Source organism: Phyllobates terribilis, unplaced genomic scaffold, assembly GCF_046119375.1.
Source record: "Phyllobates terribilis strain yellow unplaced genomic scaffold, ASM4611937v1 Scaffold_693__1_contigs__length_808095, whole genome shotgun sequence".
In the NCBI taxonomy this organism is placed as follows: Eukaryota; Metazoa; Chordata; class Amphibia; order Anura; family Dendrobatidae; genus Phyllobates; species Phyllobates terribilis.
In genome coordinates this window covers 729,028-751,570 of record NW_027363453.1, presented here as the reverse complement: position 1 = coordinate 751,570, position 22,543 = coordinate 729,028, and the positions used below count along the sequence as shown (strand labels likewise).

Genomic DNA, 22,543 nt, shown 5'->3' with positions numbered 1-22,543 from the left:
TGCAGCAATTAAAAAAGAAAGAAACTTTGACGCCCATAAGCCATTATTCATATAGCAGAGTCACTAAAATATGGAATTTAACAAATGCACCTTACCTGATGAATCAACATAAAGACTTAGCTTGGATGATTGTGCAGGAATGTTTACCGACTCGTGATTTCCAGTATAAAAGAAGACTGAGCACTATACAAACCTGCCCGAGGCATCAGTGCAATAATGATGAGACTACTATGCACCTTATTTGGAATTGTGATTTTGCACAGCAAGTGTGGAAAGACTGTGGTGAGCTTTTAAAATTTTTATCTGGTCTTAATTTTTTAAGCCATGAAGTGGTTTTATATGGGATTTTACCAAACATGACGAAAGAAAAAGAGAGAGTTTTATGGTGCACTTTGAGTTGTGTTAAAAGTGCTCTATGGAAGACGAGAAACATATTGTTGTTTAAAAGAGACTATATAGAAGTCAAGGATTGTATAAGACTGGCATTAAGTGAAATTTATATGTACTACCTAATGGATATGAAGAAGCTTGGAAAGAAAAGAGCCCTGAGTATATGGAACTATCACCTATGGAAGATGTTATTTTAAAGCTCTGAAGAAAAGATAAAGACTACGATATTTTAAATATAAACGCAAAATCTGTTCTTATCAGTTTAATATCTGATACGTCCCCTATCTGGGGACCATATATTAAATGGATTTTTAGAACAGGGAGATGGAAAAAGAGCTTGCTCTGTCCACTCCACGCATTGACCTGGTATTGCAGTATCTCCAGGACCGGTGCACCCCTTCTTTAATGCAGTTTCTAAAATCAGAAAGAATTGAATTCAATGTTTTTTGTTCATTTTGCTTGTTTGTCGGATTTTGGGATGGACTCTTTGGCTTTGCTTTTCTTCTCCTCATTGGATTTTTCATGTTCAAAGTTGCAGAAGCCAGATTACAAGCTCATTTTGGTTCAACTTCAGCAACTGTGCATTGCATTGCCATGTAATGTGATGCAATGCTATCTTTCTAGCTCTCCCTTTTTACTTCCTTTTGGATAAACAGACATATTAGGCAAGCATTTTGGAGCTTTCACCTAAATAACTACAGGTGGTGAGATAAGCTGCACAATATAATTGACCTTTCAGTATATTGTTGCACACACACCATCTATTTAGCAAATGCCCTTGTTATCAACAGCAGCCTTTTAAACTCACCTGAGCTAACAGGTATGTGCGCTGGTTACTCTGCTGCGCTTAAAATTTCTTTTTTGGTTTGCTACAATGCCTTTTCTGAAACGTTGTCTCCTTCTGCTGGAACACTGACTTCTTTCATTTAATGCCTGCAGACTATAAAAGAGAACCCAACCCAAAAAGTTTGGTTGATTAGTCTGTGGCATTCTGTTAAACTGTTGCTTATGGCGGTCTCTGTGAGCTTCTCAGCGACATTCAGCCAGCCAGGTATCCTGCCTGCAGTAGATGGAATGTGGCAATGGAACGCTGGCTGCGCGTGTCATAATAGGCTCTGAGCCTTTATATACCTGTGCACAGCAGCAGCCACCTTCAGTCTGCTGCTGGACAGCCAGCAGCAGCAGCAGCAGGAGAGGTATGTAATCAGGAGCCCTCCTGCTAAGGGTAGACAGCTGCTCGTTCCACCCCACCCCCCGCCTTAATTGGTTCTCCTCCCTTCCAACGGTGTTGAGGCGGGTGGGAACAGCAGGGGGTGAAGGTGCTGTGTTTAAAGAGGTGGAGTTATGCAGATCTAAAACGCGTGGATTGCAGCAGCAGCAAGCCGAAAAGTGCAGGCATGTAAGGGATCTAGAGGTTGACAACATGTCTTCTTAACGGGAGTCCAGGAGCTCATCTCCACAAATGGACTTTTCAGGATCCTTGGGTGGCTCCGTAGTTTGAAACCAATTCTGGTTATCGCTTCTCGGCCTTTTGGCTAAGATCAAGTGTAGTATCTGTTCTTATCAGTTTAATATCTGATACGTCCCCTATCTGGGGACCATATATTAAATGGATTTTTAGAACAGGGAGATGGAAAAAGAGCTTGCTCTGTCCACTCCACGCATTGACCTGGTATTGCAGTATCTCCAGGACCGGTGCACCCCTTCTTTAATGCAGTTTCTAAAATCAGAAAGAATTGAATTCAATGTTTTTTGTTCATTTTGCTTGTTTGTCGGATTTTGGGATGGACTCTTTGGCTTTGCTTTTCTTCTCCTCATTGGATTTTTCATGTTCAAAGTTGCAGAAGCCAGATTACAAGCTCATTTTGGTTCAACTTCAGCAACTGTGCATTGCATTGCCATGTAATGTGATGCAATGCTATCTTTCTAGCTCTCCCTTTTTACTTCCTTTTGGATAAACAGACATATTAGGCAAGCATTTTGGAGCTTTCACCTAAATAACTACAGGTGGTGAGATAAGCTGCACAATATAATTGACCTTTCAGTATATTGTTGCACACACACCATCTATTTAGCAAATGCCCTTGTTATCAACAGCAGCCTTTTAAACTCACCTGAGCTAACAGGTATGTGCGCTGGTTACTCTGCTGCGCTTAAAATTTCTTTTTTGGTTTGCTACAATGCCTTTTCTGAAACGTTGTCTCCTTCTGCTGGAACACTGACTTCTTTCATTTAATGCCTGCAGACTATAAAAGAGAACCCAACCCAAAAAGTTTGGTTGATTAGTCTGTGGCATTCTGTTAAACTGTTGCTTATGGCGGTCTCTGTGAGCTTCTCAGCGACATTCAGCCAGCCAGGTATCCTGCCTGCAGTAGATGGAATGTGGCAATGGAACGCTGGCTGCGCGTGTCATAATAGGCTCTGAGCCTTTATATACCTGTGCACAGCAGCAGCCACCTTCAGTCTGCTGCTGGACAGCCAGCAGCAGCAGCAGCAGGAGAGGTATGTAATCAGGAGCCCTCCTGCTAAGGGTAGACAGCTGCTCGTTCCACCCCACCCCCCGCCTTAATTGGTTCTCCTCCCTTCCAACGGTGTTGAGGCGGGTGGGAACAGCAGGGGGTGAAGGTGCTGTGTTTAAAGAGGTGGAGTTATGCAGATCTAAAACGCGTGGATTGCAGCAGCAGCAAGCCGAAAAGTGCAGGCATGTAAGGGATCTAGAGGTTGACAACATGTCTTCTTAAAGGGAGTCCAGGAGCTCATCTCCACAAATGGACTTTTCAGGATCCTTGGGTGGCTCCGTAGTTTGAAACCAATTCTGGTTATCGCTTCTCGGCCTTTTGGCTAAGATCAAGTGTAGTATCTGTTCTTATCAGTTTAATATCTGATACGTCCCCTATCTGGGGACCATATATTAAATGGATTTTTAGAACAGGGAGATGGAAAAAGAGCTTGCTCTGTCCACTCCACGCATTGACCTGGTATTGCAGTATCTCCAGGACCGGTGCACCCCTTCTTTAATGCAGTTTCTAAAATCAGAAAGAATTGAATTCAATGTTTTTTGTTCATTTTGCTTGTTTGTCGGATTTTGGGATGGACTCTTTGGCTTTGCTTTTCTTCTCCTCATTGGATTTTTCATGTTCAAAGTTGCAGAAGCCAGATTACAAGCTCATTTTGGTTCAACTTCAGCAACTGTGCATTGCATTGCCATGTAATGTGATGCAATGCTATCTTTCTAGCTCTCCCTTTTTACTTCCTTTTGGATAAACAGACATATTAGGCAAGCATTTTGGAGCTTTCACCTAAATAACTACAGGTGGTGAGATAAGCTGCACAATATAATTGACCTTTCAGTATATTGTTGCACACACACCATCTATTTAGCAAATGCCCTTGTTATCAACAGCAGCCTTTTAAACTCACCTGAGCTAACAGGTATGTGCGCTGGTTACTCTGCTGCGCTTAAAATTTCTTTTTTGGTTTGCTACAATGCCTTTTCTGAAACGTTGTCTCCTTCTGCTGGAACACTGACTTCTTTCATTTAATGCCTGCAGACTATAAAAGAGAACCCAACCCAAAAAGTTTGGTTGATTAGTCTGTGGCATTCTGTTAAACTGTTGCTTATGGCGGTCTCTGTGAGCTTCTCAGCGACATTCAGCCAGCCAGGTATCCTGCCTGCAGTAGATGGAATGTGGCAATGGAACGCTGGCTGCGCGTGTCATAATAGGCTCTGAGCCTTTATATACCTGTGCACAGCAGCAGCCACCTTCAGTCTGCTGCTGGACAGCCAGCAGCAGCAGCAGGAGAGGTATGTAATCAGGAGCCCTCCTGCTAAGGGTAGACAGCTGCTCGTTCCACCCCACCCCCCGCCTTAATTGGTTCTCCTCCCTTCCAACGGTGTTGAGGCGGGTGGGAACAGCAGGGGGTGAAGGTGCTGTGTTTAAAGAGGTGGAGTTATGCAGATCTAAAACGCGTGGATTGCAGCAGCAGCAAGCCGAAAAATGCAGGCATGTAAGGGATCTAGAGGTTGACAACATGTCTTCTTAACGGGAGTCCAGGAGCTCATCTCCACAAATGGACTTTTCAGGATCCTTGGGTGGCTCCGTAGTTTGAAACCAATTCTGGTTATCGCTTCTCGGCCTTTTGGCTAAGATCAAGTGTAGTATCTGTTCTTATCAGTTTAATATCTGATACGTCCCCTATCTGGGGACCATATATTAAATGGATTTTTAGAACAGGGAGATGGAAAAAGAGCTTGCTCTGTCCACTCCACGCATTGACCTGGTATTGCAGTATCTCCAGGACCGGTGCACCCCTTCTTTAATGCAGTTTCTAAAATCAGAAAGAATTGAATTCAATGTTTTTTGTTCATTTTGCTTGTTTGTCGGATTTTGGGATGGACTCTTTGGCTTTGCTTTTCTTCTCCTCATTGGATTTTTCATGTTCAAAGTTGCAGAAGCCAGATTACAAGCTCATTTTGGTTCAACTTCAGCAACTGTGCATTGCATTGCCATGTAATGTGATGCAATGCTATCTTTCTAGCTCTCCCTTTTTACTTCCTTTTGGATAAACAGACATATTAGGCAAGCATTTTGGAGCTTTCACCTAAATAACTACAGGTGGTGAGATAAGCTGCACAATATAATTGACCTTTCAGTATATTGTTGCACACACACCATCTATTTAGCAAATGCCCTTGTTATCAACAGCAGCCTTTTAAACTCACCTGAGCTAACAGGTATGTGCGCTGGTTACTCTGCTGCGCTTAAAATTTCTTTTTTGGTTTGCTACAATGCCTTTTCTGAAACGTTGTCTCCTTCTGCTGGAACACTGACTTCTTTCATTTAATGCCTGCAGACTATAAAAGAGAACCCAACCCAAAAAGTTTGGTTGATTAGTCTGTGGCATTCTGTTAAACTGTTGCTTATGGCGGTCTCTGTGAGCTTCTCAGCGACATTCAGCCAGCCAGGTATCCTGCCTGCAGTAGATGGAATGTGGCAATGGAACGCTGGCTGCGCGTGTCATAATAGGCTCTGAGCCTTTATATACCTGTGCACAGCAGCAGCCACCTTCAGTCTGCTGCTGGACAGCCAGCAGCAGCAGCAGCAGGAGAGGTATGTAATCAGGAGCCCTCCTGCTAAGGGTAGACAGCTGCTCGTTCCACCCCACCCCCCGCCTTAATTGGTTCTCCTCCCTTCCAACGGTGTTGAGGCGGGTGGGAACAGCAGGGGGTGAAGGTGCTGTGTTTAAAGAGGTGGAGTTATGCAGATCTAAAACGCGTGGATTGCAGCAGCAGCAAGCCGAAAAGTGCAGGCATGTAAGGGATCTAGAGGTTGACAACATGTCTTCTTAACGGGAGTCCAGGAGCTCATCTCCACAAATGGACTTTTCAGGATCCTTGGGTGGCTCCGTAGTTTGAAACCAATTCTGGTTATCGCTTCTCGGCCTTTTGGCTAAGATCAAGTGTAGTATCTGTTCTTATCAGTTTAATATCTGATACGTCCCCTATCTGGGGACCATATATTAAATGGATTTTTAGAACAGGGAGATGGAAAAAGAGCTTGCTCTGTCTACTCCACGCATTGACCTGGTATTGCAGTATCTCCAGGACCGGTGCACCCCTTCTTTAATGCAGTTTCTAAAATCAGAAAGAATTGAATTCAATGTTTTTTGTTCATTTTGCTTGTTTGTCGGATTTTGGGATGGACTCTTTGGCTTTGCTTTTCTTCTCCTCATTGGATTTTTCATGTTCAAAGTTGCAGAAGCCAGATTACAAGCTCATTTTGGTTCAACTTCAGCAACTGTGCATTGCATTGCCATGTAATGTGATGCAATGCTATCTTTCTAGCTCTCCCTTTTTACTTCCTTTTGGATAAACAGACATATTAGGCAAGCATTTTGGAGCTTTCACCTAAATAACTACAGGTGGTGAGATAAGCTGCACAATATAATTGACCTTTCAGTATATTGTTGCACACACACCATCTATTTAGCAAATGCCCTTGTTATCAACAGCAGCCTTTTAAACTCACCTGAGCTAACAGGTATGTGCGCTGGTTACTCTGCTGCGCTTAAAATTTCTTTTTTGGTTTGCTACAATGCCTTTTCTGAAACGTTGTCTCCTTCTGCTGGAACACTGACTTCTTTCATTTAATGCCTGCAGACTATAAAAGAGAACCCAACCCAAAAAGTTTGGTTGATTAGTCTGTGGCATTCTGTTAAACTGTTGCTTATGGCGGTCTCTGTGAGCTTCTCAGCGACATTCAGCCAGCCAGGTATCCTGCCTGCAGTAGATGGAATGTGGCAATGGAACGCTGGCTGCGCGTGTCATAATAGGCTCTGAGCCTTTATATACCTGTGCACAGCAGCAGCCACCTTCAGTCTGCTGCTGGACAGCCAGCAGCAGCAGCAGCAGGAGAGGTATGTAATCAGGAGCCCTCCTGCTAAGGGTAGACAGCTGCTCGTTCCACCCCACCCCCCGCCTTAATTGGTTCTCCTCCCTTCCAACGGTGTTGAGGCGGGTGGGAACAGCAGGGGGTGAAGGTGCTGTGTTTAAAGAGGTGGAGTTATGCAGATCTAAAACGCGTGGATTGCAGCAGCAGCAAGCCGAAAAGTGCAGGCATGTAAGGGATCTAGAGGTTGACAACATGTCTTCTTAACGGGAGTCCAGGAGCTCATCTCCACAAATGGACTTTTCAGGATCCTTGGGTGGCTCCGTAGTTTGAAACCAATTCTGGTTATCGCTTCTCGGCCTTTTGGCTAAGATCAAGTGTAGTATCTGTTCTTATCAGTTTAATATCTGATACGTCCCCTATCTGGGGACCATATATTAAATGGATTTTTAGAACAGGGAGATGGAAAAAGAGCTTGCTCTGTCCACTCCACGCATTGACCTGGTATTGCAGTATCTCCAGGACCGGTGCACCCCTTCTTTAATGCAGTTTCTAAAATCAGAAAGAATTGAATTCAATGTTTTTTGTTCATTTTGCTTGTTTGTCGGATTTTGGGATGGACTCTTTGGCTTTGCTTTTCTTCTCCTCATTGGATTTTTCATGTTCAAAGTTGCAGAAGCCAGATTACAAGCTCATTTTGGTTCAACTTCAGCAACTGTGCATTGCATTGCCATGTAATGTGATGCAATGCTATCTTTCTAGCTCTCCCTTTTTACTTCCTTTTGGATAAACAGACATATTAGGCAAGCATTTTGGAGCTTTCACCTAAATAACTACAGGTGGTGAGATAAGCTGCACAATATAATTGACCTTTCAGTATATTGTTGCACACACACCATCTATTTAGCAAATGCCCTTGTTATCAACAGCAGCCTTTTAAACTCACCTGAGCTAACAGGTATGTGCGCTGGTTACTCTGCTGCGCTTAAAATTTCTTTTTTGGTTTGCTACAATGCCTTTTCTGAAACGTTGTCTCCTTCTGCTGGAACACTGACTTCTTTCATTTAATGCCTGCAGACTATAAAAGAGAACCCAACCCAAAAAGTTTGGTTGATTAGTCTGTGGCATTCTGTTAAACTGTTGCTTATGGCGGTCTCTGTGAGCTTCTCAGCGACATTCAGCCAGCCAGGTATCCTGCCTGCAGTAGATGGAATGTGGCAATGGAACGCTGGCTGCGCGTGTCATAATAGGCTCTGAGCCTTTATATACCTGTGCACAGCAGCAGCCACCTTCAGTCTGCTGCTGGACAGCCAGCAGCAGCAGCAGCAGGAGAGGTATGTAATCAGGAGCCCTCCTGCTAAGGGTAGACAGCTGCTCGTTCCACCCCACCCCCCGCCTTAATTGGTTCTCCTCCCTTCCAACGGTGTTGAGGCGGGTGGGAACAGCAGGGGGTGAAGGTGCTGTGTTTAAAGAGGTGGAGTTATGCAGATCTAAAACGCGTGGATTGCAGCAGCAGCAAGCCGAAAAGTGCAGGCATGTAAGGGATCTAGAGGTTGACAACATGTCTTCTTAACGGGAGTCCAGGAGCTCATCTCCACAAATGGACTTTTCAGGATCCTTGGGTGGCTCCGTAGTTTGAAACCAATTCTGGTTATCGCTTCTCGGCCTTTTGGCTAAGATCAAGTGTAGTATCTGTTCTTATCAGTTTAATATCTGATACGTCCCCTATCTGGGGACCATATATTAAATGGATTTTTAGAACAGGGAGATGGAAAAAGAGCTTGCTCTGTCCACTCCACGCATTGACCTGGTATTGCAGTATCTCCAGGACCGGTGCACCCCTTCTTTAATGCAGTTTCTAAAATCAGAAAGAATTGAATTCAATGTTTTTTGTTCATTTTGCTTGTTTGTCGGATTTTGGGATGGACTCTTTGGCTTTGCTTTTCTTCTCCTCATTGGATTTTTCATGTTCAAAGTTGCAGAAGCCAGATTACAAGCTCATTTTGGTTCAACTTCAGCAACTGTGCATTGCATTGCCATGTAATGTGATGCAATGCTATCTTTCTAGCTCTCCCTTTTTACTTCCTTTTGGATAAACAGACATATTAGGCAAGCATTTTGGAGCTTTCACCTAAATAACTACAGGTGGTGAGATAAGCTGCACAATATAATTGACCTTTCAGTATATTGTTGCACACACACCATCTATTTAGCAAATGCCCTTGTTATCAACAGCAGCCTTTTAAACTCACCTGAGCTAACAGGTATGTGCGCTGGTTACTCTGCTGCGCTTAAAATTTCTTTTTTGGTTTGCTACAATGCCTTTTCTGAAACGTTGTCTCCTTCTGCTGGAACACTGACTTCTTTCATTTAATGCCTGCAGACTATAAAAGAGAACCCAACCCAAAAAGTTTGGTTGATTAGTCTGTGGCATTCTGTTAAACTGTTGCTTATGGCGGTCTCTGTGAGCTTCTCAGCGACATTCAGCCAGCCAGGTATCCTGCCTGCAGTAGATGGAATGTGGCAATGGAACGCTGGCTGCGCGTGTCATAATAGGCTCTGAGCCTTTATATACCTGTGCACAGCAGCAGCCACCTTCAGTCTGCTGCTGGACAGCCAGCAGCAGCAGCAGCAGGAGAGGTATGTAATCAGGAGCCCTCCTGCTAAGGGTAGACAGCTGCTCGTTCCACCCCACCCCCCGCCTTAATTGGTTCTCCTCCCTTCCAACGGTGTTGAGGCGGGTGGGAACAGCAGGGGGTGAAGGTGCTGTGTTTAAAGAGGTGGAGTTATGCAGATCTAAAACGCGTGGATTGCAGCAGCAGCAAGCCGAAAAGTGCAGGCATGTAAGGGATCTAGAGGTTGACAACATGTCTTCTTAACGGGAGTCCAGGAGCTCATCTCCACAAATGGACTTTTCAGGATCCTTGGGTGGCTCCGTAGTTTGAAACCAATTCTGGTTATCGCTTCTCGGCCTTTTGGCTAAGATCAAGTGTAGTATCTGTTCTTATCAGTTTAATATCTGATATGTCCCCTATCTGGGGACCATATATTAAATGGATTTTTAGAACAGGGAGATGGAAAAAGAGCTTGCTCTGTCCACTCCACGCATTGACCTGGTATTGCAGTATCTCCAGGACCGGTGCACCCCTTCTTTAATGCAGTTTCTAAAATCAGAAAGAATTGAATTCAATGTTTTTTGTTCATTTTGCTTGTTTGTCGGATTTTGGGATGGACTCTTTGGCTTTGCTTTTCTTCTCCTCATTGGATTTTTCATGTTCAAAGTTGCAGAAGCCAGATTACAAGCTCATTTTGGTTCAACTTCAGCAACTGTGCATTGCATTGCCATGTAATGTGATGCAATGCTATCTTTCTAGCTCTCCCTTTTTACTTCCTTTTGGATAAACAGACATATTAGGCAAGCATTTTGGAGCTTTCACCTAAATAACTACAGGTGGTGAGATAAGCTGCACAATATAATTGACCTTTCAGTATATTGTTGCACACACACCATCTATTTAGCAAATGCCCTTGTTATCAACAGCAGCCTTTTAAACTGACCTGAGCTAACAGGTATGTGCGCTGGTTACTCTGCTGCGCTTAAAATTTCTTTTTTGGTTTGCTACAATGCCTTTTCTGAAACGTTGTCTCCTTCTGCTGGAACACTGACTTCTTTCATTTAATGCCTGCAGACTATAAAAGAGAACCCAACCCAAAAAGTTTGGTTGATTAGTCTGTGGCATTCTGTTAAACTGTTGCTTATGGCGGTCTCTGTGAGCTTCTCAGCGACATTCAGCCAGCCAGGTATCCTGCCTGCAGTAGATGGAATGTGGCAATGGAACGCTGGCTGCGTGTGTCATAATAGGCTCTGAGCCTTTATATACCTGTGCACAGCAGCAGCCACCTTCAGTCTGCTGCTGGACAGCCAGCAGCAGCAGCAGCAGGAGAGGTATGTAATCAGGAGCCCTCCTGCTAAGGGTAGACAGCTGCTCGTTCCACCCCATCCCCCGCCTTAATTGGTTCTCCTCCCTTCCAACGGTGTTGAGGCGGGTGGGAACAGCAGGGGGTGAAGGTGCTGTGTTTAAAGAGGTGGAGTTATGCAGATCTAAAACGCGTGGATTGCAGCAGCAGCAAGCCGAAAAGTGCAGGCATGTAAGGGATCTAGAGGTTGACAACATGTCTTCTTAACGAGAGTCCAGGAGCTCATCTCCACAAATGGACTTTTCAGGATCCTTGGGTGGCTCCGTAGTTTGAAACCAATTCTGGTTATCGCTTCTCGGCCTTTTGGCTAAGATCAAGTGTAGTATCTGTTCTTATCAGTTTAATATCTGATACGTCCCCTATCTGGGGACCATATATTAAATGGATTTTTAGAACAGGGAGATGGAAAAAGAGCTTGCTCTGTCCACTCCACGCATTGACCTGGTATTGCAGTATCTCCAGGACCGGTGCACCCCTTCTTTAATGCAGTTTCTAAAATCAGAAAGAATTGAATTCAATGTTTTTTGTTCATTTTGCTTGTTTGTCGGATTTTGGGATGGACTCTTTGGCTTTGCTTTTCTTCTCCTCATTGGATTTTTCATGTTCAAAGTTGCAGAAGCCAGATTACAAGCTCATTTTGGTTCAACTTCAGCAACTGTGCATTGCATTGCCATGTAATGTGATGCAATGCTATCTTTCTAGCTCTCCCTTTTTACTTCCTTTTGGATAAACAGACATATTAGGCAAGCATTTTGGAGCTTTCACCTAAATAACTACAGGTGGTGAGATAAGCTGCACAATATAATTGACCTTTCAGTATATTGTTGCACACACACCATCTATTTAGCAAATGCCCTTGTTATCAACAGCAGCCTTTTAAACTCACCTGAGCTAACAGGTATGTGCGCTGGTTACTCTGCTGCGCTTAAAATTTCTTTTTTGGTTTGCTACAATGCCTTTTCTGAAACGTTGTCTCCTTCTGCTGGAACACTGACTTCTTTCATTTAATGCCTGCAGACTATAAAAGAGAACCCAACCCAAAAAGTTTGGTTGATTAGTCTGTGGCATTCTGTTAAACTGTTGCTTATGGCGGTCTCTGTGAGCTTCTCAGCGACATTCAGCCAGCCAGGTATCCTGCCTGCAGTAGATGGAATGTGGCAATGGAACGCTGGCTGCGCGTGTCATAATAGGCTCTGAGCCTTTATATACCTGTGCACAGCAGCAGCCACCTTCAGTCTGCTGCTGGACAGCCAGCAGCAGCAGCAGCAGGAGAGGTATGTAATCAGGAGCCCTCCTGCTAAGGGTAGACAGCTGCTCGTTCCACCCCACCCCCCGCCTTAATTGGTTCTCCTCCCTTCCAACGGTGTTGAGGCGGGTGGGAACAGCAGGGGGTGAAGGTGCTGTGTTTAAAGAGGTGGAGTTATGCAGATCTAAAACGCGTGGATTGCAGCAGCAGCAAGCCGAAAAGTGCAGGCATGTAAGGGATCTAGAGGTTGACAACATGTCTTCTTAACGGGAGTCCAGGAGCTCATCTCCACAAATGGACTTTTCAGGATCCTTGGGTGGCTCCGTAGTTTGAAACCAATTCTGGTTATCGCTTCTCGGCCTTTTGGCTAAGATCAAGTGTAGTATCTGTTCTTATCAGTTTAATATCTGATACGTCCCCTATCTGGGGACCATATATTAAATGGATTTTTAGAACAGGGAGATGGAAAAAGAGCTTGCTCTGTCCACTCCACGCATTGACCTGGTATTGCAGTATCTCCAGGACCGGTGCACCCCTTCTTTAATGCAGTTTCTAAAATCAGAAAGAATTGAATTCAATGTTTTTTGTTCATTTTGCTTGTTTGTCGGATTTTGGGATGGACTCTTTGGCTTTGCTTTTCTTCTCCTCATTGGATTTTTCATGTTCAAAGTTGCAGAAGCCAGATTACAAGCTCATTTTGGTTCAACTTCAGCAACTGTGCATTGCATTGCCATGTAATGTGATGCAATGCTATCTTTCTAGCTCTCCCTTTTTACTTCCTTTTGGATAAACAGACATATTAGGCAAGCATTTTGGAGCTTTCACCTAAATAACTACAGGTGGTGAGATAAGCTGCACAATATAATTGACCTTTCAGTATATTGTTGCACACACACCATCTATTTAGCAAATGCCCTTGTTATCAACAGCAGCCTTTTAAACTCACCTGAGCTAACAGGTATGTGCGCTGGTTACTCTGCTGCGCTTAAAATTTCTTTTTTGGTTTGCTACAATGCCTTTTCTGAAACGTTGTCTCCTTCTGCTGGAACACTGACTTCTTTCATTTAATGCCTGCAGACTATAAAAGAGAACCCAACCCAAAAAGTTTGGTTGATTAGTCTGTGGCATTCTGTTAAACTGTTGCTTATGGCGGTCTCTGTGAGCTTCTCAGCGACATTCAGCCAGCCAGGTATCCTGCCTGCAGTAGATGGAATGTGGCAATGGAACGCTGGCTGCGCGTGTCATAATAGGCTCTGAGCCTTTATATACCTGTGCACAGCAGCAGCCACCTTCAGTCTGCTGCTGGACAGCCAGCAGCAGCAGCAGCAGGAGAGGTATGTAATCAGGAGCCCTCCTGCTAAGGGTAGACAGCTGCTCGTTCCACCCCACCCCCCGCCTTAATTGGTTCTCCTCCCTTCCAACGGTGTTGAGGCGGGTGGGAACAGCAGGGGGTGAAGGTGCTGTGTTTAAAGAGGTGGAGTTATGCAGATCTAAAACGCGTGGATTGCAGCAGCAGCAAGCCGAAAAGTGCAGGCATGTAAGGGATCTAGAGGTTGACAACATGTCTTCTTAACGGGAGTCCAGGAGCTCATCTCCACAAATGGACTTTTCAGGATCCTTGGGTGGCTCCGTAGTTTGAAACCAATTCTGGTTATCGCTTCTCGGCCTTTTGGCTAAGATCAAGTGTAGTATCTGTTCTTATCAGTTTAATATCTGATACGTCCCCTATCTGGGGACCATATATTAAATGGATTTTTAGAACAGGGAGATGGAAAAAGAGCTTGCTCTGTCCACTCCACGCATTGACCTGGTATTGCAGTATCTCCAGGACCGGTGCACCCCTTCTTTAATGCAGTTTCTAAAATCAGAAAGAATTGAATTCAATGTTTTTTGTTCATTTTGCTTGTTTGTCGGATTTTGGGATGGACTCTTTGGCTTTGCTTTTCTTCTCCTCATTGGATTTTTCATGTTCAAAGTTGCAGAAGCCAGATTACAAGCTCATTTTGGTTCAACTTCAGCAACTGTGCATTGCATTGCCATGTAATGTGATGCAATGCTATCTTTCTAGCTCTCCCTTTTTACTTCCTTTTGGATAAACAGACATATTAGGCAAGCATTTTGGAGCTTTCACCTAAATAACTACAGGTGGTGAGATAAGCTGCACAATATAATTGACCTTTCAGTATATTGTTGCACACACACCATCTATTTAGCAAATGCCCTTGTTATCAACAGCAGCCTTTTAAACTCACCTGAGCTAACAGGTATGTGCGCTGGTTACTCTGCTGCGCTTAAAATTTCTTTTTTGGTTTGCTACAATGCCTTTTCTGAAACGTTGTCTCCTTCTGCTGGAACACTGACTTCTTTCATTTAATGCCTGCAGACTATAAAAGAGAACCCAACCCAAAAAGTTTGGTTGATTAGTCTGTGGCATTCTGTTAAACTGTTGCTTATGGCGGTCTCTGTGAGCTTCTCAGCGACATTCAGCCAGCCAGGTATCCTGCCTGCAGTAGATGGAATGTGGCAATGGAACGCTGGCTGCACGTGTCATAATAGGCTCTGAGCCTTTATATACCTGTGCACAGCAGCAGCCACCTTCAGTCTGCTGCTGGACAGCCAGCAGCAGCAGCAGCAGGAGAGGTATGTAATCAGGAGCCCTCCTGCTAAGGGTAGACAGCTGCTCGTTCCACCCCACCCCCCGCCTTAATTGGTTCTCCTCCCTTCCAACGGTGTTGAGGCGGGTGGGAACAGCAGGGGGTGAAGGTGCTGTGTTTAAAGAGGTGGAGTTATGCAGATCTAAAACGCGTGGATTGCAGCAGCAGCAAGCCGAAAAGTGCAGGCATGTAAGGGATCTAGAGGTTGACAACATGTCTTCTTAACGGGAGTCCAGGAGCTCATCTCCACAAATGGACTTTTCAGGATCCTTGGGTGGCTCCGTAGTTTGAAACCAATTCTGGTTATCGCTTCTCGGCCTTTTGGCTAAGATCAAGTGTAGTATCTGTTCTTATCAGTTTAATATCTGATACGTCCCCTATCTGGGGACCATATATTAAATGGATTTTTAGAACAGGGAGATGGAAAAAGAGCTTGCTCTGTCCACTCCACGCATTGACCTGGTATTGCAGTATCTCCAGGACCGGTGCACCCCTTCTTTAATGCAGTTTCTAAAATCAGAAAGAATTGAATTCAATGTTTTTTGTTCATTTTGCTTGTTTGTCGGATTTTGGGATGGACTCTTTGGCTTTGCTTTTCTTCTCCTCATTGGATTTTTCATGTTCAAAGTTGCAGAAGCCAGATTACAAGCTCATTTTGGTTCAACTTCAGCAACTGTGCATTGCATTGCCATGTAATGTGATGCAATGCTATCTTTCTAGCTCTCCCTTTTTACTTCCTTTTGGATAAACAGACATATTAGGCAAGCATTTTGGAGCTTTCACCTAAATAACTACAGGTGGTGAGATAAGCTGCACAATATAATTGACCTTTCAGTATATTGTTGCACACACACCATCTATTTAGCAAATGCCCTTGTTATCAACAGCAGCCTTTTAAACTCACCTGAGCTAACAGGTATGTGCGCTGGTTACTCTGCTGCGCTTAAAATTTCTTTTTTGGTTTGCTACAATGCCTTTTCTGAAACGTTGTCTCCTTCTGCTGGAACACTGACTTCTTTCATTTAATGCCTGCAGACTATAAAAGAGAACCCAACCCAAAAAGTTTGGTTGATTAGTCTGTGGCATTCTGTTAAACTGTTGCTTATGGCGGTCTCTGTGAGCTTCTCAGCGACATTCAGCCAGCCAGGTATCCTGCCTGCAGTAGATGGAATGTGGCAATGGAACGCTGGCTGCGCGTGTCATAATAGGCTCTGAGCCTTTATATACCTGTGCACAGCAGCAGCCACCTTCAGTCTGCTGCTGGACAGCCAGCAGCAGCAGGAGAGGTATGTAATCAGGAGCCCTCCTGCTAAGGGTAGACAGCTGCTCGTTCCACCCCACCCCCCGCCTTAATTGGTTCTCCTCCCTTCCAACGGTGTTGAGGCGGGTGGGAACAGCAGGGGGTGAAGGTGCTGTGTTTAAAGAGGTGGAGTTATGCAGATCTAAAACGCGTGGATTGCAGCAGCAGCAAGCCGAAAAGTGCAGGCATGTAAGGGATCTAGAGGTTGACAACATGTCTTCTTAACGGGAGTCCAGGAGCTCATCTCCACAAATGGACTTTTCAGGATCCTTGGGTGGCTCCGTAGTTTGAAACCAATTCTGGTTATCGCTTCTCGGCCTTTTGGCTAAGATCAAGTGCAGTGATTTAGCGATTGCTGCCTTGGTTTTGGTTGGAGGTGTCTGGGGTACCTGGCTCGTCGGCCTTGGGGGATCGTCCTTACCTAATTGTGGGGACTTCACCCCCTTGCTGCTATAGGCGTGTCGGCTTAGTCCCCAGACAACGGGAAGTGATCATACTCGCTCCTTCTGTGTGTTGGAGTGGAGATTACGCTCATTCTGTTGGAGAATCATGGCAACAGAGGCGGAGTTGTGGCCGAAGTTGGAGGTTCCAGAACATGCACGTGTGGAGACCGCTTTCCGGATTTTTGTCCGGAGAGACTGTCAGAAGGTTAAGGACTTTCGGTTTATTATGAAGGAGATCATCTTGGGTGTCGCAAAGGTGAAAAAAGAAGACATCGTGGCAGTTATGGATTATCCCCAAAAGGGTGTCTATGACGTGTTTTTTGAGTCTAGGAAGATTTTGGAGAACTATATGGATTCTTTTGATGAATTGAGACATGAGAAGTTTGTTGGAATTCGGTTTCAACGTCACGTATTTAGTAGTGAAAAGATGGTGACAGTGAAGATGTTTTCACCACTGGTTCCAGAAGAGGACATTGTCACGTTTTTGAGTGGTTTTGCCAAGTCTGTAGTATCAAAAGGTAAAGTAATGAATGAATTCGGAGTATGGACGGGAAAGTGGAAATTTTTTGTGGAATTTAACATGAACAAGGATAGGAGTTTTTCCTACCCGCCTCAAAGGTTTAAGCTTGGTAAAGTAAGTGGGAATTTATTCTTTAATGGGATGGATTCCTTTTGTTCAATTTGTGAGGTATATGGTCATAAACGTGAAGACTGTACTGCAGAAAAGTGTTGGAAGTGTAAAGCGGAAGGACATGTTTCTAAATCATGTCCAGTAGAAAGGAATAAGTGTAACCTGTGTATGGAAATTGGGCATAGGTTTAAGGAATGCCCAAAGAGAAAGAGTAATAAGGAGAAGATGGAAAGTGCAAAGGCGGAAAAGAAAGAAAAAAAGAAGACGGTAGAGGTTCAGAGGCAAACAGAAGAGGAGGAAGCTGATAAAGAAATGGAAGAAGTTAAAAAAGGGATTGCGGAAATGAAGGGAAGTGGTGTGTGTTTTGAAGCTTTTTTTCCAAAGGTAATCGCAAGTGTGAAGGCAAATAAAGAGAGGTTTTTTGAAACCTATAAGGTGGGAAGGACATGGATAGATTATGTGAATACAAACTTTGAATCTTTCTCGCAAGAGAAAGGACTGTTGGAGTATCTAACATATTATGCGTTGAAGGGAAGAATGCAGTAATGTGTTTTGTTTCCTTCCTCTATATATTATGTGTCTGAGAGGAAATACTGGTTGTTGTTTTGTTTTTTTTGTATATGCATTAAATAATGTTTTTTTGTTTTAAAATGACACGATGATGGATTTGGTCCATCACCGTTTTCAGAAGTATGGAATCGAGATGGTACTTGTAATCTGAGTGTTATGGAAAAAAAAAAAAAAAAAAAAAAAAAAAAAAAATCTGTTCTTATCAGTTTAATATCTGATACGTCCCCTATCTGGGGACCATATATTAAATGGATTTTTAGAACAGGGAGATGGAAAAAGAGCTTGCTCTGTCCACTCCACGCATTGACCTGGTATTGCAGTATCTCCAGGACCGGTGCACCCCTTCTTTAATGCAGTTTCTAAAATCAGAAAGAATTGAATTCAATGTTTTTTGTTCATTTTGCTTGTTTGTCGGATTTTGGGATGGACTCTTTGGCTTTGCTTTTCTTCTCCTCATTGGATTTTTCATGTTCAAAGTTGCAGAAGCCAGATTACAAGCTCATTTTGGTTCAACTTCAGCAACTGTGCATTGCATTGCCATGTAATGTGATGCAATGCTATCTTTCTAGCTCTCCCTTTTTACTTCCTTTTGGATAAACAGACATATTAGGCAAGCATTTTGGAGCTTTCACCTAAATAACTACAGGTGGTGAGATAAGCTGCACAATATAATTGACCTTTCAGTATATTGTTGCACACACACCATCTATTTAGCAAATGCCCTTGTTATCAACAGCAGCCTTTTAAACTCACCTGAGCTAACAGGTATGTGCGCTGGTTACTCTGCTGCGCTTAAAATTTCTTTTTTGGTTTGCTACAATGCCTTTTCTGAAACGTTGTCTCCTTCTGCTGGAACACTGACTTCTTTCATTTAATGCCTGCAGACTATAAAAGAGAACCCAACCCAAAAAGTTTGGTTGATTAGTCTGTGGCATTCTGTTAAACTGTTGCTTATGGCGGTCTCTGTGAGCTTCTCAGCGACATTCAGCCAGCCAGGTATCCTGCCTGCAGTAGATGGAATGTGGCAATGGAACGCTGGCTGCGCGTGTCATAATAGGCTCTGAGCCTTTATATACCTGTGCACAGCAGCAGCCACCTTCAGTCTGCTGCTGGACAGCCAGCAGCAGCAGCAGCAGGAGAGGTATGTAATCAGGAGCCCTCCTGCTAAGGGTAGACAGCTGCTCGTTCCACCCCACCCCCCGCCTTAATTGGTTCTCCTCCCTTCCAACGGTGTTGAGGCGGGTGGGAACAGCAGGGGGTGAAGGTGCTGTGTTTAAAGAGGTGGAGTTATGCAGATCTAAAATGCGTGGATTGCAGCAGCAGCAAGCCGAAAAGTGCAGGCATGTAAGGGATCTAGAGGTTGACAACATGTCTTCTTAACGGGAGTCCAGGAGCTCATCTCCACAAATGGACTTTTCAGGATCCTTGGGTGGCTCCGTAGTTTGAAACCAATTCTGGTTATCGCTTCTCGGCCTTTTGGCTAAGATCAAGTGTAGTATCTGTTCTTATCAGTTTAATATCTGATACGTCCCCTATCTGGGGACCATATATTAAATGGATTTTTAGAACAGGGAGATGGAAAAAGAGCTTGCTCTGTCCACTCCACGCATTGACCTGGTATTGCAGTATCTCCAGGACCGGTGCACCCCTTCTTTAATGCAGTTTCTAAAATCAGAAAGAATTGAATTCAATGTTTTTTGTTCATTTTGCTTGTTTGTCGGATTTTGGGATGGACTCTTTGGCTTTGCTTTTCTTCTCCTCATTGGATTTTTCATGTTCAAAGTTGCAGAAGCCAGATTACAAGCTCATTTTGGTTCAACTTCAGCAACTGTGCATTGCATTGCCATGTAATGTGATGCAATGCTATCTTTCTAGCTCTCCCTTTTTACTTCCTTTTGGATAAACAGACATATTAGGCAAGCATTTTGGAGCTTTCACCTAAATAACTACAGGTGGTGAGATAAGCTGCACAATATAATTGACCTTTCAGTATATTGTTGCACACACACCATCTATTTAGCAAATGCCCTTGTTATCAACAGCAGCCTTTTAAACTCACCTGAGCTAACAGGTATGTGCGCTGGTTACTCTGCTGCGCTTAAAATTTCTTTTTTGGTTTGCTACAATTCCTTTTCTGAAACGTTGTCTCCTTCTGCTGGAACACTGACTTCTTTCATTTAATGCCTGCAGACTATAAAAGAGAACCCAACCCAAAAAGTTTGGTTGATTAGTCTGTGGCATTCTGTTAAACTGTTGCTTATGGCGGTCTCTGTGAGCTTCTCAGCGACATTCAGCCAGCCAGGTATCCTGCCTGCAGTAGATGGAATGTGGCAATGGAACGCTGGCTGCGCGTGTCATAATAGGCTCTGAGCCTTTATATACCTGTGCACAGCAGCAGCCACCTTCAGTCTGCTGCTGGACAGCCAGCAGCAGCAGCAGCAGGAGAGGTATGTAATCAGGAGCCCTCCTGCTAAGGGTAGACAGCTGCTCGTTCCACCCCACCCCCCGCCTTAATTGGTTCTCCTCCCTTCCAACGGTGTTGAGGCAGGTGGGAACAGCAGGGGGTGAAGGTGCTGTGTTTAAAGAGGTGGAGTTATGCAGATCTAAAACGCGTGGATTGCAGCAGCAGCAAGCCGAAAAGTGCAGGCATGTAAGGGATCTAGAGGTTGACAACATGTCTTCTTAACGGGAGTCCAGGAGCTCATCTCCACAAATGGACTTTTCAGGATCCTTGGGTGGCTCCGTAGTTTGAAACCAATTCTGGTTATCGCTTCTCGGCCTTTTGGCTAAGATCAAGTGTAGTATCTGTTCTTATCAGTTTAATATCTGATACGTCCCCTATCTGGGGACCATATATTAAATGGATTTTTAGAACAGGGAGATGGAAAAAGAGCTTGCTCTGTCCACTCCACGCATTGACCTGGTATTGCAGTATCTCCAGGACCGGTGCACCCCTTCTTTAATGCAGTTTCTAAAATCAGAAAGAATTGAATTCAATGTTTTTTGTTCATTTTGCTTGTTTGTCGGATTTTGGGATGGACTCTTTGGCTTTGCTTTTCTTCTCCTCATTGGATTTTTCATGTTCAAAGTTGCAGAAGCCAGATTACAAGCTCATTTTGGTTCAACTTCAGCAACTGTGCATTGCATTGCCATGTAATGTGATGCAATGCTATCTTTCTAGCTCTCCCTTTTTACTTCCTTTTGGATAAACAGACATATTAGGCAAGCATTTTGGAGCTTTCACCTAAATAACTACAGGTGGTGAGATAAGCTGAACAATATAATTGACCTTTCAGTATATTGTTGCACACACACCATCTATTTAGCAAATGCCCTTGTTATCAACAGCAGCCTTTTAAACTCACCTGAGCTAACAGGTATGTGCGCTGGTTACTCTGCTGCGCTTAAAATTTCTTTTTTGGTTTGCTACAATGCCTTTTCTGAAACGTTGTCTCCTTCTGCTGGAACACTGACTTCTTTCATTTAATGCCTGCAGACTATAAAAGAGAACCCAACCCAAAAAGTTTGGTTGATTAGTCTGTGGCATTCTGTTAAACTGTTGCTTATGGCGGTCTCTGTGAGCTTCTCAGCGACATTCAGCCAGCCAGGTATCCTGCCTGCAGTAGATGGAATGTGGCAATGGAACGCTGGCTGCGCGTGTCATAATAGGCTCTGAGCCTTTATATACCTGTGCACAGCAGCAGCCACCTTCAGTCTGCTGCTGGACAGCCAGCAGCAGCAGCAGCAGGAGAGGTATGTAATCAGGAGCCCTCCTGCTAAGGGTAGACAGCTGCTCGTTCCACCCCACCCCCCGCCTTAATTGGTTCTCCTCCCTTCCAACGGTGTTGAGGCGGGTGGGAACAGCAGGGGGTGAAGGTGCTGTGTTTAAAGAGGTGGAGTTATGCAGATCTAAAACGCGTGGATTGCAGCAGCAGCAAGCCGAAAAGTGCAGGCATGTAAGGGATCTAGAGGTTGACAACATGTCTTCTTAACGGGAGTCCAGGAGCTCATCTCCACAAATGGACTTTTCAGGATCCTTGGGTGGCTCCGTAGTTTGAAACCAATTCTGGTTATCGCTTCTCGGCCTTTTGGCTAAGATCAAGTGTAGTATCTGTTCTTATCAGTTTAATATCTGATACGTCCCCTATCTGGGGACCATATATTAAATGGATTTTTAGAACAGGGAGATGGAAAAAGAGCTTGCTCTGTCCACTCCACGCATTGACCTGGTATTGCAGTATCTCCAGGACCGGTGCACCCCTTCTTTAATGCAGTTTCTAAAATCAGAAAGAATTGAATTCAATGTTTTTTGTTCATTTTGCTTGTTTGTCGGATTTTGGGATGGACTCTTTGGCTTTGCTTTTCTTCTCCTCATTGGATTTTTCATGTTCAAAGTTGCAGAAGCCAGATTACAAGCTCATTTTGGTTCAACTTCAGCAACTGTGCATTGCATTGCCATGTAATGTGATGCAATGCTATCTTTCTAGCTCTCCCTTTTTACTTCCTTTTGGATAAACAGACATATTAGGCAAGCATTTTGGAGCTTTCACCTAAATAACTACAGGTGGTGAGATAAGCTGCACAATATAATTGACCTTTCAGTATATTGTTGCACACACACCATCTATTTAGCAAATGCCCTTGTTATCAACAGCAGCCTTTTAAACTCACCTGAGCTAACAGGTATGTGCGCTGGTTACTCTGCTGCGCTTAAAATTTCTTTTTTGGTTTGCTACAATGCCTTTTCTGAAACGTTGTCTCCTTCTGCTGGAACACTGACTTCTTTCATTTAATGCCTGCAGACTATAAAAGAGAACCCAACCCAAAAAGTTTGGTTGATTAGTCTGTGGCATTCTGTTAAACTGTTGCTTATGGCGGTCTCTGTGAGCTTCTCAGCGACATTCAGGCAGCCAGGTATCCTGCCTGCAGTAGATGGAATGTG

General features: G+C 44.1%; 15 non-coding genes and 1 pseudogene across 15 annotated transcripts; all 16 read left to right on the top strand.

Annotated features, from left to right (window-relative positions):
* The first annotated feature begins 614 nt into the window (after positions 1-614).
* On the top strand, positions 615-790 carry LOC141236340 (U2 spliceosomal RNA; annotated as a pseudogene).
* Positions 791-1,905: 1,115 nt separating this feature from the next.
* Positions 1,906-2,096, top strand: LOC141236201 (U2 spliceosomal RNA). The gene has a single exon (XR_012301895.1). It is a non-coding gene; the product is annotated as a U2 spliceosomal RNA (small nuclear RNA).
* A 1,115-nt stretch (positions 2,097-3,211) lies between these two features.
* Positions 3,212-3,402, top strand: LOC141236200 (U2 spliceosomal RNA). Its single transcript, XR_012301894.1, has one exon. It is a non-coding gene; the product is annotated as a U2 spliceosomal RNA (small nuclear RNA).
* A 1,112-nt stretch (positions 3,403-4,514) lies between these two features.
* Positions 4,515-4,705, top strand: LOC141236199 (U2 spliceosomal RNA). Its single transcript, XR_012301893.1, has one exon. It is a non-coding gene; the product is annotated as a U2 spliceosomal RNA (small nuclear RNA).
* A 1,115-nt stretch (positions 4,706-5,820) lies between these two features.
* Positions 5,821-6,011, top strand: LOC141236209 (U2 spliceosomal RNA). Its single transcript, XR_012301903.1, has one exon. It is a non-coding gene; the product is annotated as a U2 spliceosomal RNA (small nuclear RNA).
* Positions 6,012-7,126: 1,115 nt separating this feature from the next.
* Positions 7,127-7,317, top strand: LOC141236198 (U2 spliceosomal RNA). The gene has a single exon (XR_012301892.1). It is a non-coding gene; the product is annotated as a U2 spliceosomal RNA (small nuclear RNA).
* Positions 7,318-8,432: 1,115 nt separating this feature from the next.
* On the top strand, positions 8,433-8,623 carry LOC141236197 (U2 spliceosomal RNA). The gene has a single exon (XR_012301891.1). It is a non-coding gene; the product is annotated as a U2 spliceosomal RNA (small nuclear RNA).
* Positions 8,624-9,738: 1,115 nt separating this feature from the next.
* On the top strand, positions 9,739-9,929 carry LOC141235982 (U2 spliceosomal RNA). Its single transcript, XR_012301681.1, has one exon. It is a non-coding gene; the product is annotated as a U2 spliceosomal RNA (small nuclear RNA).
* A 1,115-nt stretch (positions 9,930-11,044) lies between these two features.
* Positions 11,045-11,235, top strand: LOC141236196 (U2 spliceosomal RNA). Its single transcript, XR_012301890.1, has one exon. It is a non-coding gene; the product is annotated as a U2 spliceosomal RNA (small nuclear RNA).
* Positions 11,236-12,350: 1,115 nt separating this feature from the next.
* LOC141236195 (U2 spliceosomal RNA) lies at positions 12,351-12,541 on the top strand. The gene has a single exon (XR_012301889.1). It is a non-coding gene; the product is annotated as a U2 spliceosomal RNA (small nuclear RNA).
* Positions 12,542-13,656: 1,115 nt separating this feature from the next.
* LOC141236194 (U2 spliceosomal RNA) lies at positions 13,657-13,847 on the top strand. The gene has a single exon (XR_012301888.1). It is a non-coding gene; the product is annotated as a U2 spliceosomal RNA (small nuclear RNA).
* A 1,115-nt stretch (positions 13,848-14,962) lies between these two features.
* Positions 14,963-15,153, top strand: LOC141236193 (U2 spliceosomal RNA). Its single transcript, XR_012301887.1, has one exon. It is a non-coding gene; the product is annotated as a U2 spliceosomal RNA (small nuclear RNA).
* Positions 15,154-17,746: 2,593 nt separating this feature from the next.
* On the top strand, positions 17,747-17,946 carry LOC141236373 (U2 spliceosomal RNA). The gene has a single exon (XR_012302044.1). It is a non-coding gene; the product is annotated as a U2 spliceosomal RNA (small nuclear RNA).
* Positions 17,947-19,061: 1,115 nt separating this feature from the next.
* On the top strand, positions 19,062-19,252 carry LOC141236191 (U2 spliceosomal RNA). The gene has a single exon (XR_012301885.1). It is a non-coding gene; the product is annotated as a U2 spliceosomal RNA (small nuclear RNA).
* Positions 19,253-20,367: 1,115 nt separating this feature from the next.
* Positions 20,368-20,558, top strand: LOC141236190 (U2 spliceosomal RNA). Its single transcript, XR_012301884.1, has one exon. It is a non-coding gene; the product is annotated as a U2 spliceosomal RNA (small nuclear RNA).
* Positions 20,559-21,673: 1,115 nt separating this feature from the next.
* Positions 21,674-21,864, top strand: LOC141236189 (U2 spliceosomal RNA). Its single transcript, XR_012301883.1, has one exon. It is a non-coding gene; the product is annotated as a U2 spliceosomal RNA (small nuclear RNA).
* The last annotated feature ends 679 nt before the right edge of the window (positions 21,865-22,543 follow it).